At 54.1% G+C, this 17996-nt stretch overlaps 1 protein-coding gene across 1 annotated transcript in view; it reads right to left on the reverse strand.

Annotated features, from left to right (window-relative positions):
• The window catches only part of ELFN1 (extracellular leucine rich repeat and fibronectin type III domain containing 1), a 138251-nt gene extending 122528 nt beyond the window's left edge, over positions 1-15723 (reverse strand). Inside the window, exon 1 of the mRNA XM_058157890.1 lies at positions 15153-15723. The gene's annotated coding sequence lies outside the window, so the exon portion shown is untranslated. The remainder of the gene's footprint in view (positions 1-15152) is intronic.
• Positions 15724-17996: the final 2273 nt, after the last annotated feature.

Raw genomic sequence — 17996 nt, forward strand, 5'->3', positions numbered from 1 at the left:
AGAGCACATCTGGAATAAGTACATAAAGACGCATGAGAATTCCAGCCGCGTCCTAAATACGTCCTGATCATCCATCCCAGCTTTCAATCACAGTTAAAATTTTGCTTTCATGCCTTGTATTTCTACATTCTTTATTAAATTCGACTTCCAGAGCATAAATCGCTTCTCCGAAATTTCACAGAGCTAACTTAGGAAAAAAGAGGAAGGGAGACACTTGGGCATAGTTGCCACGCCGTGTTTGAAGACGGACAGCAAAAAAGAAAAAAGAAAAAGAGAAAGAGAGAGAACTCATTTTTCACCATCCTCAATCACAGGAAAAACAGATAGAACATAGAATAGTAGAGTCGGAAGGGACCTCGGAGGTCTTCTAGTCCAACCCCCTGCTGAAGCAGGAGACTCTGCAGTGCTCCAGACAAACGGCTGTCCAGTCTCTTCTGAAAAACCTCCAGTGCTGTACCCACAACTTCTGAAGGCATTTTTTTCCCCACTGATGAACTGTTCTAAACGTCAGAAATTCCTCCTTATTTTGACTATGGATCTCAGAATACAGAATAACAGTTGGAAGGGACCTTGGAGGTCTTCTAGTCCAACCCCCTGCATTGGATCAGCAGGGGATCCAATGACAAGGGGAAGTCACTCGACACATGCTCAGGAGAACTGTTGACACAAACCATCCAGGTCTAAATTGTTACACTCCAGCATGACAAAACCCCAAATTTCGCCAGGCAACATTTTTACCCAACAGCTCATGGTAGCTTGTAACCTGTCATTATTGTTTGGCTAATTTTTTGTAAGCACGGCCCGTCCCTTCGGTTTTTCTGGGATCACAAGGGTTGTTCTTGAAAGGTAAAGATGCAACGAAAAATCAAAATGGAGGCCATAAACCATGATGGAAGCTTGGCCCCCTTTTTACGCCTGTCAACACACCACAAAAGGGACCACCTTTGGACCGCGTGGTTGTAGCCATCATCTCAGCATTTTAGTCTCCCCGCAATCCACTCTTACATTTGATCAAAAAACAAAACAAAAACCACATTCTGGAAAAGCAAAAAAACATTTTAAAAAGACCTTCTCTTCAAAGCCACTTTAAAGCCGATGGGATTTACATCTTGCTGTGCCGATAAAAAATTCTATTCTATTCTATTCTATCTGGGTTTGCCTTGCTCCCAAATATTTGTATTTTTCCAGGACATCCACCTGAGTTTGCAGAAAACCAGGGGGCTTCCCCCCCCCCCAAGTGGCTTCCAACAAGCTTGCTTCCTTCGTTTCTCTTCCTTGCCTAACCTAGGGGTTAAATGACTCCACTTTTTAAAAGTATTGCTGATTTCTTGTCGACTGACATCTATCAAAATCGTTCAAGAACCAGAAAGTGGAGTTAAAGCCAGGTCTTAGCTGCCACAAAATTAAGTTCCTCCTGCCTCTCTTTTCTCTCTCTGACATCTTAAATATGCCTCAATTTCCCATGTCATTCAACGTTTCCTTTAAGTCCGAGGGATATCTACCGTTCCTGTCATTTCTTCCACCAACCTCAATGCCTGGAGAATGAATTCCCCCGTCACTCACTTGATAGCCTGTCTCCAAGGATTTGAGTTTCAGGATATTCTTACATGCGGCGTCCTCCAGATCTGGATTTGGGTTTGGTCAACGCTCCCAAATTGGTGGCTGGGTTGGTGGAGAAGGAAAGAAGCAAACTTAATGATGGCTGCATGGTTACCTACTTTGGGTCATGAAAGGTCTTCAAGAAATAAACCAAGCTCAGAGAACACCAAGGACCCTTCGCTTCAAACATGAGCTACAAAGATTCTCCTTTATTGAAACTAGGATGGTTTCTAGTTGGCTTGGATGGATGGATGGATGGAGGGAGAGATAGAAGGATGGATGGAAGGAAGGTAGGATGGATGGAAAGATGGAAGGATGAAAGGTAGGATGGATAGAGGGACAGAGGGACGGAGGAATGGATGGAGGGATTGGGGGGAGGTATGAAGGGATGGAAGTTTGCATGGAGGGAGGGACGAAGGAATGAATGGATGGAAGATTGGAGGGAGGGAGGGGGGAGGGATTATTGCAAGTTGAGAAACAAGACTCAGAGAGAAATTGACCCATGCCAAATGAGCTAATACTTTTAAGACATTTAAGAGAGGATCAAAGCTGTCCAAAGATCTACTGAAGGTGCTAGAAGCCAAACTCCACCCTCTCCTTTCCAAAATTAACCACCGGGTACCCCTCCTTCCGCCTTCACACCAAGAAAACTCTGACCTTTCGAAATCCACCATCCTCCAAGGGAGGCCTCAGATCTTGTTCCTTCTTCTAAACCAACCGTGGGATTCCTCTAACCGGATTGAGGGCAACCAAGTCTCTGCTGGAAGCCGAGCCTTTCTCAGTTCTCTCCTGCCCATTTGTTCCCCCTTAAAAGTTTCGTCTCTGCATGTCTCCTTTCCTTATCCCCACCCTCCCCCCACCCCCGCAGCATCTCTACATCAGAGCCAGAGGCTTAATCCAGGTGGATCTCAAAGGCAGGCAGATCACTATCATAACCACAAGGTGAGAAAGAATAAATCCCAGCCTTAATTCAATCGAAGGTGCTCAGTAGGAAAAGGGCGGGCATGTAATGTGGTTAAAATCAAAGAGAGGAGAATTCTGGGACTGGGGGCAAAAAAGAAAAAGAAACAGATGAAAACTTCCTCAGTCTGGTGCTTTTGGGGCCCAGCCTGGCTGGGGAGGATGGGAACCGTTGTGCATCCTTGGAAAATAATCTCTCCCTTCCTTCCCTTCCTTCCCTTCATCTCTCCCTCCTTTCTTTCATTCCTTCCTTCTTTCTGTCTTCCTTTCTCTCCCCCTTCCTTCTCTTCCTTCTTCCCCCCTCAATTCCTTTCTTCCCTTTCTCCTTCCTTTCTTCTTTCTTTCCTTCCTTCCTTCTCCTTCCTTCCTTCTTTCTCCTCCCTCCCTCCCTTCCCTCCTTCCGTTCTTCCCTCTTTCTCCTTCTTTCCTTCCTTCCTTTTTCCTTCCTTCCTTGCTAGAAAATATCTTTTATTTTCCACCTGCAAGAGTTACCTGATAAACAAATCCATACTTGCCATGAAGGAGGCAGCAGACCTCTGAGAACACCTACCTACCTACCTACCTACCTACCTACCTCTCTCTCTCTTTCCCCTCCCTCCTCCCCTCCCAGGCACTCACTCTGCAGAGTGCACCCTCTCTCACGGTACCCCCTTTACTTGACAGCACCCTCCTTTTCTTGCCCATTAGAGCCTTCTTGGCAGAGGAGGTGTTTTTCGCTCTGTTCGTAAGCACAGGCATCACCCCTTTCCTTCATGTCCCACCCCCCTTCGTGGCCAGGTAACTAATGGGGGTCACCGATTTGAAATCTTCCGAAGTTAACTACCCTAATATTGATGGGAGGGAGGGACAGACAGACAGATGGATGGATGGATGGATTCATGGGCCCCCTTCCTACCCTGAACGTCCTTGCACGAGACACCCGGATGGGGTGCCGGATAAACATGATAAATTATATAAAGATCTAACCGAGAGCAATAAAACTCATATCAAGCAGTCAGAATGAGAGCAAGCAATAAAATCTAAATTATAGTTTCAATCACAGGAGGCGATAGAAATTAGAGAGATTGCTTCAAGGCCAAGGGTGAGGGTTGGGGTGGGGGGTTTTTTCCAGTCCGAGGGGAAGTTTCTGCGGATAAATGACAGCAGAGGTGAGCAGCCTGCTGATGCCTGAACATCTCACCTGCTGCCCCAAAAGCCCCCCCCCCCGCTAAATCAAAGCCATCAGCAACAAGCCACCAACCAGGCAGGGTAGACATGATGGGGGAATGGCAAACGCAGCCCCCAGACCCAGCAGACCGAAACTGAGACACAACCAGAACTAAGGAGAAATTTCCTGACAGCGAGATTAACGATTAACCAGTGGAACGGCTTGCCACCAGAAGTTGTGGGTGCTCCATCACTGGAGGTTTTCAAGAAGAGACTGGACAGCCATTCGTCTCGAATGGGATAGGATCTCCTGCTTGAGGGTTGGGACTAGAAGACCTCTAAGGTTCCCTTCAAAACTCTGTGGCTCTGTTATTATACATACGGTGTTACCTGTCTTGGATTTTTTAAAGTATTATTTTTGAAATAGGGAGATGCGCGAGGTTATAAATGCGCAAGACAGATTGACAACCGCTCAATCTCTCTGCGAACGAGACAACAGGACTGGCTGGTTTTCGTTGCTGCTCGTCTCTCGGGAAGGGGGGGGGGCGAGGGGGAGACATCCGTGGGTGCTTGCGCGGCTCCTTCTAACTGGTACAAACAACTCTTTTAATGTACCCAACCGGTGGCGAAGGGACAGCGAGTAAGAGAAGATCAGGGGGGTGGGGAAGCGGAGCTCATCCCTGGGTAACGGTCCCACATAGGACAGGAGGAGGGGCTTCAGAGATAAAGGGGCCCTTCTTGGGGTCTGCTCGGCTTCCTTTCATCCGGGAGGCTGCCTTAGATTTGACCACAAATTCGGAACCTCCGTGGAAACGCGCCCTGAGCGCGGAAAAGGTGGGGAGGGGAGACGCCTCCGACCAGTGGTGAAATCCAAATGTTTTTCCTACCGGTTCTGTGGGTGTGACTTGGTGGGCGTGGCAGGGGAAGGATACTGCAAAATCCCCATTCCCACCCCACTCAGGAGGATACTGCAAAATCCCCATTCCCACCCCACTCTGGGACCAGCCAGAGGTGGTATTTGCCGAACTACTCAAAATTTCCGCTACCGATTCTCCAGAACCAGTCAGAACCTGCTGGATTTCACCCCAGCTTTAATCTCTTTCCTTGTGAATCCAGGACAAGCGGGGCGCACCCTCCCAACGGACTCGCGTCTGTCGGGGGCCGCCCTCCCCACGGTTCCCTCCCCTATTCTATTCTATTCTATTCTATTCTATTCTATTCTATTCTATTCTATTCTATTCTATTCTATTCCCTCCCCTATTCTATTCTATTCTATTCTATTCAAAAAACCCGCGTCAGCTAAGGGCAGCCTATATCCCCCGCGCTGCTCTCCTACAGTTCCGCTTCCTCCGCACTTCGCTTCGGCTGGGGCTTTACCCAAAGTCGGGAAGGCCGAGGCAGCGCCCCTCCAGCAGTCCCGGGGCGTGGGGAAAGGACAGAGCTCCACTGAGAAAGATGGGGGGGTCCTCGTGCAAGGCATGCCAGACCCCAGGAGCCCCTTGCACGCACGGGGTGGGAAGAAAAGATCTCCTTGGCCAGAATCTGCCGCTTTTCAAAAAGCGGAGGTAGATTAGGAAGCGTGGATGGGAGACCACGAAGAAATCCCAGGGCCATGCTAGCGGGGAAGATGGACCCGACATCTAGGAGGAAAAACAACGGCAAACAAACTGCGGACAATTTCTTGCGGGGAAATTCGTGTTCGACTTCAGACCCCTATACCGATTAGATGAGCGAGCCCCTCTATTTTTTCCAGAGGTTCGGGGTCCGTGCGCCCAAGCTGGGCGGCGACCGAGTCTTGATTTCGCGCTTTCCCACGCGCGCCCTGCAGGCAGCTCGGAGTAGGAGGCGGGCGGTCCTTGCTCACTCCCTGGTCCAGAGGGGGCTGGGAAGGAGCAGAGAACTGGGGAGGGGGGCGCCGAGGGAGGCGGCGATGCGCCCCCACCTCACTAGGATACACACACACACACACGGGGTTGCAATGCCTTCACCAGTAGCCCCCAGGCTCGTGTCCCGTGGAAGCAAGCCTCGCAGCACTGGGGCGGGGGGGCGAGGTGGGCTGGCCCGGGGGTACCAAATTTTCTCTCGACCGTCCGCCAAGCAAGAAGCGCCCACCCGGGATGCCCCTAAGCGGTTGGTTACTTCAGCCCGAGCGTCCCACTTATGCGCGCTCCCGGAAAGACTTGGCTCACCGAGACCGGGCCCCCCTCTGTCCCACAGGCGAAGGAGAAGACCCTGGCTGAGTTGTCCCCCTCCCTCCCCCTCTGCTCCTGCTGCGCGCTCCGGCTGTTGCTCCCCGACCGTCCCCGGGAGCGCGCGCTCCTCCGCCTCGCAGCTGGCCCATTCAGGCGGCAGAGAAAGGAGCGGAGCCCAGGCAGAGACGGCGAAAGGACCGGGGGTGTGGAGAGGGGTGGGAAGCAGGAAGCTCTCTGCAAAGCCGAGGGCAGAGCTAAAAAGAGGCAAGGGAGCTGCAGGGGAAGCTGGCAAGGCACGCGGGTTGGGGGCGGGGGGCGGGGTACGCTCTCCGGACAAAAATCCACAGCCTCCGGGGTGGCAACAGCTCTCAAATTCCGTTCATCAGTTCTGGATTGGAAAGGAAGCATCAATCTCTAGACAATAGTAATAAAATGACCCTTTTCCATGGGCTACAGAATGGCCCTTTGCACCTTCAGCAGTCTAAGGCAAGTTTGAAAAGGAATGATGGAGATGGAGGAGGAGGAGGACTGTGGGATTAGTGCTCTCTGAGCTTGGTTATTTTCTTGCAGATGTTTCATGACCCAACTAGGTAAGATCATCAGTGCTAGAAGGAAGGAGGAGGGGCAAAAAAACCCCAAAAAACCAGACCGCCTTGGATTTCCCCCTTTGTCTAATGCAAGCTTCACAGCAGCACAGAACTCTGCCTGAGGAAGAGACCCGTGTAGACGGAAACCTTTCATCTCGGCCTGTCTAAATAATCTGACTTCATATTCTCCCAACAGCCGAATGCTGCAGCTGCTACCTATTTGGGAGTGAGTAGCTGTAGGTCCCTTAAGCCCCATCAGCTTTAACCTTGAAGCCTGATATGACAGGCTGAGTTACGGTTTGTTAAATAAACCATAGTTGTCTGGGTCTATCTGTGGTGATTTACAAAGCGCTGGGATCGCAGGCTGCCACCAAAGCATTCAGGCTGGGTGTGATCTGTGAACTGAAGCCCCCAAATCTTGCCACGTCTTTCGAGAGTGGGGTTTTGACATCACCCACAATTCTGGCTACACCCGGCATAAATCATAGTCGGGCAACACATTAAGCTTGAAGCCAGGGTTACAAATCACCAGTTCCTGAAGGAGGCCTGAAAGAAGCTGTCAAATGTGACCCAGGGGATTTCTCAAAGACACCCCCCACCCACCCACCTCTTCCCATTCCATTTGCAAGGAATACCTTTTAAGGCGAATAGAAGTCCCCCCTTCCCTGGAAAGGATGCTAACGGGGGCTTGATTGAACAGGTGATTGAGGCTCTGCTTACTCAAAGGTAAAAAGCCAATTGGAAGGGAACATTAAGGCCAGCAAGGCTAAGCTGTAAAACGGCACCAGCACACGCCTTCAGTTTACAGAGGGGCTGAATAGGCACAATATATTGCAGTAGCCTGTACCTTAGTTACAGATACGGGTTAACAGAGTTGGAAGGGACCTTGTAGGTCATCTAGTCCAACCCCCTCCCAAGCAGGAGACCCTACACCATTTAACAGAGTTGGAAAGGACCTTGTAGATCATCTAGTCCAACCTCTCCCGGCCAAGCAGGAGACCCCACACCATTTCTGACCGATGGCAATCCAGTCTCTTTTTGAAAGCCTCCAGGGATGAAGCTCCCACAACTTCTGAAGGCAACGTCTGTTCCATTTGGCTGATTGAAAACATTTCTTTCAAACATTTCTCAGGTTTTTGTCACCATTATTTTGGTCAACTCAAAGTGGCAAACGCAATTCATATTCCTGCCTTCTACCTTCCAGAAAATAACAATCTTGTGATGTGGGTTAGCATAAGAGAATGCAATTGGCCCAAAGTCACCCACCCAGACACAATGTTCTGGTTTCTAGTGAAGAGGAGGAGGAAGAGGAGGAGGAGGAGGAGGAGGAGGAGGAGGAGGAGGAGGAGGAGGAGGAGGAGAAGGAGGAGAAGGAGGAGAAGGAGGAGAAGAAGAAGAAGAAGAAGAAGAAGAAGAAGAAGAAGAAGAAGAAGAAGAAGAAGAAGAAGAAGAAGAAGAAGAAGAAGAAGAAGAAGAACAACAACAACAACAACAACAACAACAACAACAACTCTCTGAACTTGGTGACATCTCATCTTGCAGACATCTCATTACCCAACTACATAACATCATCAGTGCTAGCTGGATAATGAAACCAGGAAGCTCAGAGACCTCCAAAGACCCCAGTCCAACCTGAGCTACAAATATTCCCTCCTCTTGGTAAGCTCTGGTCCACACAACCAGGCCCAGTTCTCATTGCACCCTGAACCAAAAACAAACCCAAAATAAAAAGACTATTCAAAAATACCCCTGACCACAAAAATACACTCTCCACTCATCAAAATCCTTTTGTCCCCATTTCCTGGTCTTTGGTTTGCCATTCTAAACCGAAAGATTATAAGCTCTTCTTATTTCTGGATCTTTCCTTGAGCTTTGCAAACTTTCCTTCCACTTTTCACAGTGTCGGAAGGACTATTCCAATGGTCTGCAACCTTAAATACTCAAAGAGCCATTTGGTTTTTCTTCCCGTGCCTTTCCGTGCCTGACTATTTCTTGAGCGGCCACAAAACTAGCATATGGAGTTGAATTAAACTTTGTTTTCTTCTGAAACTTTTCTTTCTTGGTTGGCCTACAGGGTCGAAAAGCTTAATAAATTGCGTGCCGGTGGGTGTCGCACATTGGCAGTTGTGATGCATATTTTGAGTGACAGGGAGCCGCAGCAGAGGGGTGAAAGAGCCACAGGCGGCTCCAGAGCTGCAGGTTGCTGACCCCTGGACTATTCTAACTCTCTATCCCATAATCACACGGATATGCCAATCTGTGGGAAGGGCGAGAGATTGACTCCATGAATTAGAAGGGAGGAGAATTATTCACAAGTGTAAACCATTGTGGTGTAGTAGTGAAGGTTTTGTGCTAATGCTGAATTCAAACCCACATTGGAATTCCCCGCAAAGGGTTTTGGGGCACTCCTTGACACCCAGTTGCTGAACTCACACATTCTGAGTTTCAAAACCCTGGGTATCTCCAGGCAGGGGAAGGGCAAGGGTGATTGTGGGTCTCGGCACATCCTTGGGCCAATGTTGTGATCTATGCAATGTGTGGAATGTCCTGACACCTGCAACATCACCTGTGGCTTGCACTGCATACAGGTTCACAACACAATACGCCATAAATTAACCACCTCTGTGGATTCATCCACACAGTGCCAGCCAGAAGCACGATCAACTGGTTTGTGGCCAAGGGCTCTTTTCGCAAGTTGCTGTCAGAATTAGTTTGTTTCCTTGACTTGTAACACACATCCCGCTGCACCCTAAGCCGCCTTCCCCTACAAACCAAGTTTAAAAGTCAGCCCCCTTCAGTTATGCAAATCTGACTCTTCTAAGAGAAGCTGGCAAGATGGTGGCCGTGTTCACCCCCCCCCTCCTCTCCAAAAAGACCTGACAACAGCCTGAGAGGTTGTGTGAAGGCAGGGAGGGGGTCTGCAAGAGGCTGCCACCATTGGTCTTGTTTTTATTCTTTTTTGAAAGTGGGGGGCGTTTAATAGCGATATTGTTTTAATTCTGGGTTGTAGGTCACCCTGGGTTACATTTAGTGAGGTAGGCAGCCATATAAATGTGATGATAGATGGATGGATACAGATGATGGATAGATTGATAGATAGATAGATAGATAGATAGATAGATAGATAGATAGATAGATAGATAGATAGATAGATAGATAGATAGATAGATAGATAGATAGATATAGATACATACTGATAGATAGATAGATAGATAGATAGATAGATAGATAGATAGATAGATGATAGATAGATAGATAGATAGATAGATAGATAGATAGATAGATAGATAGATAGATAGATAGATAGATAGATAGAACCATGAATTCCTGCTGTCTGCGATCCAACATCTGGGGAGGGGCTCAAGGTCTGCGCTCTCCATGATGGCAAGATTAACTCCCCCTCCCCCCTCCGCCTGGAGCCTTTGAAACACCGCCGCGTCTCTCCAGGACGCGGGCAAGTTCATTTCCCGGCTTGGAAACATCGGAACCCATATATATTAATGACCTTTTGATTCACCACTGCAAACTTCTGAATATTTCATAGGGTGCAAACGGGCCGCGAAATGCATCAAGCCGGCAGGAGGCAAGAGAGAAGGGACGCGCGTGCCCAGGGAAGGCGGACCCACGAAACTGGGGAGGCGTGGGGTGGGAAGAGGAGGAGGGAGGGGAATGCGCGCGCGTGTGTTCCCACCTTGGAGCATTGCTCTAGTCTAGCACGTGAGCGCCTCTGGTTCCATTTCTGTAGCCTCATCGCCGTTGCGAAGGACCCCGCCAGTGGTGGGTTTCAAATTTTTTACTACCGGTTCTGTGGGTGTGGCTTGATGGGTGTGGCATGGCTTGGTGGGCGTGGCTTGGTGAGCATGGCAGGGGAAGGATACTGTAAAATCCCCATTTCCTCCCAATCAGCTGGGACTCGGGAGGCGGAGAGTAGATAGGGGCGGGGCCAGAATTTTTACTACCGGTTCTCCAGAACTGGTCAGAACCTGCTGAAACCCACCTCTGGACCCCGCGTACACGTGTCAAGCAGTACCGGGTATATCTAACCTCTCAACCAGCCCTTCCTTCAGTCCCCACCTCGGTCCTTTTTAACGTTTGAGGCTACGGAGGCGGTCGGGATTCTTCTGCCCAAATCCAAACGTCTGGCTCCATTCACACGACTCCCGTAACAGGCAGAGTTCGCATTGCGTGTTAAGCTCGCGGTCTGCCAAACTCCGCTTTAAGCCTTGCCTTTTGCAGCTCAGCGCGGGGAGCGGGGCGAACCCCAGCCCCGTGTGGGGCTCAAGAGGTTGTGAGAAGCCCCAAAACAGGGGAACTCGGGGCGGGTGGGTTAGGCACGTGTGTGGAGCAGACCTGGGCGAAGCCTGGCTTGATCTCCTCTCTAGAGGGAAGGGCTCTCTGTCCCCACTCCTTCGAAGAACGGGGTCCTCGCCTGCTGTACAGGAGCCACCACCACCCCGCTCTCGCTTGGCGTCCGGATCTGATCCCGCCTCTCCCCAGGGAACCGTCTCTGGGGAGGGCGGGGGGCCCAGACGCCTTCACGGAAGACCCCCCTCCCACCTCCAGCCACAGGGTCGCCGGGAGACTCGCTCCCACCCTCCGGCCCGGAAACCTGAAAGGAAACGGCCCTTCTTTCTATCTAGTCTGGCTGAGCCCGGGGCTTCGCCAAAGGGCGCCTCTCTCGGCTTCTGCCCCCTTCCCCGCCCCTTCTCGAAAGCCCCCGGGGCGAAGGGGAGCGGAGCAGCTGGAAGAGGAGGAGGAGGAGCAGCAGCAGCAGCAGCAGCGAGGCCCGGCATGCAAAACGCAGCTCATTTCTCTCCCGGTGGCCAGGAGGCATGTGGGAAGGAAGGCGAGAGGGGTCAGCTAAGAGCTGTTACTCCTCTGTGGCTCGGTCTTTTCCTTCCTTCCTTCCTTCCTTCCTTCCTTCCTTCCTTCCTTCCTTCCTTCCTTCCTTCCTTCCTTCCCTCCCTCCTTCCTTCCCTTCCCTTTCCTTCCTTCCTTCCCTTCCCTTTCCTTCCCTCCCTCCCTCCCCTTCCTTTCCTGCCCTCTCTCCATTTCCTCCCTCCCTTCCTTTCCCTCCCCCTCTCCATTTCCTTGCTCCCTTCCTTCCTCTCCTCACTTATCTTTCCTTCCTTTCTCTCTATCCATCCTTTCTCCCTCCCACCCCGAGAGACACCTCCAAAGGGTTCTCGCCCTTCCTCCCCTCCCTTCCCTTTAGGGCTCTTTCGACCTTTCGGAAAGGCGGAGAGCGAAGGAAAGGCACGAGGTGCGGGGCAGGCCTGTAGCGTCAGGAAAAGAGGGCGCAAGGGAGACTGACTTCCCAAAGGCTTCCCTGGGCAGGACCCCTCGCTCTCGTAGTGGCGCTTCAACCGGGTTAACGCAAAAAAGGCCTCGGCCGGATTCAACAGCCAACAGGCGTCAACCGCAAGGCCTCCCGTGACCTTGCAAAGGGGAGGTTGGGAACGGCTGGATTAGAAACCCCACAGAGACTTAATCTCCCTGCACGATCCTGAGAGGTGGAGACGGCTTCCTTCCCGGATAGCCAATGGGCGTCCCGGACACAGAACGGCCGGCTTGTCTGGTCGGCCAGGAGCCGCACCATTCGGGGCTTGGGGGGGGGGTGCTAAGCTCGGCTGCCAAGCTCTCGACGGCTCACCCCTCTTTTGGAAAATTCTCTCCATAGGAGCAACTGGGACGCGAGGCTTCGCTCTGTCCGGAGACAAAGCTGAGCCGGGATGTCAGCAGCCAGGCAGAGTCCCCAGGCCCATCGTGCACAGCTGCGCCAGGCACCGAGGCCGCAGCGGCGACCGAAGGGTGCAAAAGCGCAGCCTTCCTTTCCTTTCCCACGGCCGGGCCGAGCCGAGCCCCTGGGCAGCCTTCCCAAAACACGGAAAAAACGTTATTTACCCGGCCCCACGCATTTCACATGACCCCCTCCAACCCTCAAGCAAGCTTGGCACGTGATTGCCCGCTTAGCTCTGACCTGGCGAAGGCCTTGCGGGGCCTGAGCTTCCAGCCCGTTCCCTCCCATAGCCGTCGAGACTCGCACCCCGTCTCTGCTGTCGCAGAGACATAAGGGGGCTCTTCTTCTCCTACCCACCCACCCACCCCGCCCCCATTTCTGCCTCCCAACCGAGCGGTGTATGTGCCGGTACGGGAGGGGCGTCTCTTCACCTCTTCCTCCCCGCCCCCCGCCCCGAAGCCATTTAAGGCAAGCAACCGGCACGGCCTCAACCCCCGGCGCCCTTGAAGGCAGCGTCTGTAGCTCCAAAGCCTTTCTTGGATCGGCCTCGTTCCCGGATGAGGCCTTCAACGGATTCCCTCCACACACACCCCAGCCCCGGACAACTCGCAGACGCCGCTTCGGTGCTGAACTAGGCCGAGAAACTCAACCCTGACCCAGCTGCCCATGGCCTCCTCAACTCCGGGGGGACGGAAGGAAGAACTTCTGAATGTGTAGACCAGCTCTTGCCAGGAGTTGTGGGGAGTGGGCGCGCCTGATAGTTTTTAATTAAAACGCTGCAGGTGTCAGCTTTGCTGTTCCGCTCCCTTTTCTGCGAAGGGGCGCCTCAGCAGGAGGGGTGGGGGAAGACCCTTAGCCTCCGAGTAAGCATCCAAGGGAGGAACTGAAGTCTTGAGCCCAGCCAAGGAGAGGGGATCTCGGGCGTCAGAAACCAAGGACTGAGTTGGAGGGGGGGCGTAAGCCCGATGCCCCCTTCGGGGAGTCAGAAGGGTGACTTCAGTGGGGTTTCCCCCTAAGCACGCCTGCATAGAAACGCAAGGAAACTGAGTTAAGGATCCAGGGCTGTCTGCAGGCCGTGGGTCAAGGGACTTGGTTTGGATTAAAAGGCGGAGCGAAAACCTCTCAATCCGGAGCCTCTTTTTTCTCTCCACTCTGTCCCCATTCAGACCCAGGGGCACGGAGTGGGTTGTTCGCACGCCTCTTCCCCCCTCCCCCCCCCCGTCAATTTTCCGGCTGCCCCAATTAAAAGCAACGATTTTAACGTTCCTGTGGCGGTGAAGCGGAGTTGGAAGATCGTCAGGGCCAGGAAAGCAGCGCTCCCTTGTGTAAAAGCCTTTCAGCCTGGCTGGCTCGGCGGAGCCTCCCTTGGCAGAGGCAGTCTACCTTTGCCGACGCGTCTAACGGGGCGCGTGGGAGGCGCTTGCCGCTCTCCTAATCAGACAATGGGAAGAGAGGGCTGGGGTGGGTGGGTGGGTGGGAGGGCGCGCGGCGAGGCGTGAAGAGCTCGGCGAGGCTCGCTTGGCAAGAGGCGGGGACCAGCGTTAATCCTTTCCGACAGGCTCCCCCCGCCAGCGATAGAAACAGCTTTATCTAAAGCGCGAGTTAACCTGTCACGCCGATTTCTCCCACGACTTTCCCTGGGCCAAAAGCAGACAGACGTTCATTCGCCGCTTTCCTGGCCTTTCGACACCCCTTCGGGTTTTCTCTAAATGCCAAGCCACACACACACCCCCGGACACGTCCGGATTGCCGTCGCAGGACCGGGCAACCGAAACCAGCCGCTCGGATCCTCGCTGGCCTAGCGGCGTAACCCTTTCCCCGAGTAGGAATCTCCGGCGCGGCTCCTCGCCCCCTCCCAGCCCTTAGCTTTGGGGCTAGTTGCCGGGTGGGGGGCGGGGGCAACCTAATGTCCCCTCCCCTATGTGCCCAAAGGGGAGGGGGCGAAATCTCGCTTCCACTCGGTGGGGCGACGGCGTCCCACGGCAATACTCGTAACCAGCTTCTAACCCGGTTAAGCTTTACGCCAGGGAGACCACACAGCTCGCTGGCCAGGCGAGGAAACCAGAAACGGCGCGGGTGTTTTGGGGGGGGGGGGATAATCTTGCCGGGAGGCGAGGAAGGTCATTGCTGCCTCCCTGCGAGGACCCCGCGTCGCCCCCTCTGAGGGTCCTTGCGAGCCTCGGGAGCTGTCCCCTCCCACGGTGGTGCTGAAACGGCTCGGCCTCCCGCCGGACGCGCCGCGCTCCGGGGCCAGCGGGTCACGGCGAGCCGGTTCCCTCTCCTCGACGCGTTTTCCCCGGAGGAGGCAGAGAAGGAGCGTGGGAGGGTCCGGTTCTCCTCTTTAGGGCGTTGGAGATGCCGGATGCCCGTCGGGAGGTGCTTCCCAAGCCGGAGCCCGCCCGGGAAAAGTTTGTCGGCAGTTAGCCGGCACTCTCGGGCGAGTCGCACCGAAATGAGAAAAGCAAGTTTGGGACCGCGGAGACTTCGTCCCCTTTTCCTCCTTCTTCGTTTTTTTTTTTTTTTTAACAACTGTCCGCTCCCCGAATTCACTGGGGAAGCAGAGCCTCTCATAGGGGTGGGGAAGAGAGGAACGCCGGCCCTAGGGTGTAGGTGAGTGAGGCCGCGTGGGCGCGCTTCCGTCCGCCAGTGGAGTTTTGGGTGGGCTGGGGTTTCGGGCGCCCCCCCTGGCTGAGCCTCGGCTACAGGCACGCGATGTACGGAGCAGAATCGGAGGGAAAAGGCTGGGCGAGCCGCCTTCCGGTTAATAATCATAATAGTAAGAACGGCGGCGATTCTACCCGGGGTCGTTCCCTTTTATCTACGGCTCTGCTCCTGCGGCAGGGGCGGGGATGAGACCCGGAGACCCCCTCCCCTTTTCTTCCAGCCCTTCTGCTCGCTTGAGCGTCCCCTCCCGCGCAGCTCACTTACCTGCCTCCGACCTCAAAAGACGAGGAGGGGGCGTCTCGAGGAATCCGGAGGGGCGGCCAGCCCCAGTCTGCGTCTCCTCCTTGTCTTGTCGCCGCCGCCGCTTCTCCGCCTCTCTCTCTCTCTCTCTCTCTCTTGCGCGCCGCTACCTCTGCCCCCTCCTGCCCCTCCCCCAACGGCAGCTTCTTCTCCCTGCCAGGCAGGCAGCAGCCTCTCGCCGGCTCGCCCGCTCGTTGGCTTTCTTGCTCGCACCCACACCCAGAAGAGAAATCCTTGGGCGGCCTGGAAAGAGCGAGCGCCTCCGCCTCTCCCTCCGGCCACCGTCACTGCGTCAAGCCGCCGGCGAGGGGAGCTCCCGAGATCCGGAGTCCGAGAGCGCCGGGGCTCGGCGGGTCTTGAAGGAATCCTGGAAGCCGGGAGAAAGCGGTGGGCGAGCCGAGCGCGGGCGGGGAACAGCCCTTCTCTCCCTCCGCCTCCTTTTCAATTCTGATCTCCTCCTCTTTCTCTTCTCCGCTCTTCAAAGGACCTGAAGGGGGGGCGGCCGGCGGCGGGGCGGGGGGGGGCGTGTGTGTGTGGTGGAGGCGAGGCGAGATTTGCGAGGCAAGTAGCCGCCGAGCGAGAGCAAGAGCCAGCCCGAGCTCCCTCCGCGTCCCTCGCGCGATCCCAGGTTTGATCGTGGAGTGGGGAAAGTGGAAGGGGTGGGGCGGGGAGGGGAGGGCTTGGAAATGTGCGTCGTATGTGTGAATGGAGGGAGGAGACGAGGGAGAAGCGCGGCGGAAGGAAGGAAGGAAGGAAGGAAGGAGATAGAAGGAGGGAAAGAGAAGGAAGGAAGGAAGGAAGGAAGGGAAGGAAGGATGGCTGGAATGGGAAGGATGGATAGATGGGAAGGAAGGAAGGAAGGAAGGAAGGAAGGAAGGGAGATAGAAGAATGGGAAGGGAAGGAAGGAAGGAAGGAAGGAAGGAAGGGAGGGAGGGAGGGAGGGAGAGAGAGGGAGGAAGGGACGGAGGGAGGAAGGGAGGGACGGAGGGACGGAAGGGAGGGATGTGTGCTGCAACGGAGACCTAGGTTGGGAGCCGGAGAGAAAACGCGGCGGCGGTGGTAGCTCAAAACACGGACCGCTTGGCGGAGACTGAGCCGCAAGCGGGAGGCGGCGGTGGCAGGAACGGCAAGCCAACAGCCTTCCGCCGGGGAGTCCTGCTCTTCTCCCGGCTCTCCCGCCAGCCGCCCCCGAATAACTCTGGCCAGGAGCAGCCGCTGCAAACTTTCATTCCTTTCGGGCTCTCCTTCCTCCGGCTGAAAGGCAAACTCAGAAGGACGACGGGTGGCGGGGCGGGGGGAGGGAGAGAGGAAAGGCAGGTGCTGTTCCTCGCCAATACAATAGTCGGTTCCTTCCTTTCGCTAGCGGGAGACGCCTCTGTTGACCGAAAGGACGGTGCAGAGCCGCGTTCGCCCTTTGGCCCCCCAGCGCAGGAGCGGAACCGCTTTCTCACGACCGTAAGGACACGGGTCTCCTGCTAGAGTCTCTCTTTCCTCCTGGCTCTGGCGGGTCTTTCCTAGGAACCTGCCCTGGGATGGCCGCTGTCCTAAGGGAGAAGAGCCCGGGCTAAACTCGACTGCACGGACTCCTCTTCGCTCTGGCCACTAAACCGGCCCGCTTCGCCATCTGAGTGAGCCAGGAAGAGAGGCCAGAACCGCGCTCCGAAAGGGCTGCGCAGGGTGTCGAGATCAAGGTGAGTGCCGCGGGAAGGAAAAGAGGCACCAAACACAACCTGAACAGATGCCGAGCCAATAAAACATCCGGAGGTGCAGAAGAGCCGGTTCCTGGGAGTTGGTGATGCGGTTGGCCAGTTGGCTGGAGAGGATGGGAGCTGTAGTCCGAAAGGGTTGGTGTCCTTTGCGCTCACTGCCCCAGCTGTGCCCAGGCAGGGGTGCAGCCAAAGCCGAAAGGGAACCCGCAATTAGGACTTACCCTTCCTCCTTCGCCCATTCTAGGACTGACCCGCAGAAGGCTGATCTTTGACTCAAGGCAGAATAAATGGAGCCGGGAATAATTAATTCTAGCTGTTTGAGACAAGCCTGCAAGGCAGCCAAGAACACCTGGTGTGGTTTTAACTTAGGACCTCTGTGAAGCTTTGCAAGGCGCCGTTCTGGGTTAGGCGGCTCCACCAGGTGGAAGTCCATGAGGAAATTCATGAAATGTCCCACCGGAGCCCATCAAACTCTCGCCTCAAAGGAGCCTCGCCAGCACAATATGGTGCTTATGGGTTTTGAGGCTTCTCAACAGGTGCTGGGCTTCTTCCAAAGTCATCACTTCCCCCTGGCTTTCCTACAGGGAGGGGCCAGATTGATGTGTTCATCAAAGACATCTCACCTGAGATGCCTCCGATCTGGGCCTCAAGGATCAGGCAGAAAGCTGAAAACCCACTCAGATTCCCAGAAAAAAACTCCTTGAATCCCTCTGTAGAGACGAGCAGCCTATATCCCCACCTAGGCAAGGATGGTGCCCATCAGATCTGGATTCCTCCAGAATTTGTTCCTGGCGGTCCTTTGTCTCTCTGCTTTCTCTTCAGATGCCAAGGGATCTGAATTGGAATCTGCAAGACCTAAGGAGGAATGGCGGAACTGGTTGTTAGCTCATGGCTCTTCCCAGGGTCATCCCTTAGAATGCTTTCCATTTCCAAGGGGGCATTTGAGACCCCAGCCACCACACCCCATTATCCCCTCAGCCTATAGTGACTAAGTTGCCCTCAATGGCAACAGTCCTGTTTCCTACTTCTGAAGGAGGATCTTCATTTAACAAGCCCCCTCCCCCTTTTTTCGGTAAATAATAAATATTAGGGAAAGAA

Source organism: Ahaetulla prasina, chromosome 14 (assembly GCF_028640845.1).
Source record: "Ahaetulla prasina isolate Xishuangbanna chromosome 14, ASM2864084v1, whole genome shotgun sequence".
In the NCBI taxonomy this organism is placed as follows: Eukaryota; Metazoa; Chordata; class Lepidosauria; order Squamata; family Colubridae; genus Ahaetulla; species Ahaetulla prasina.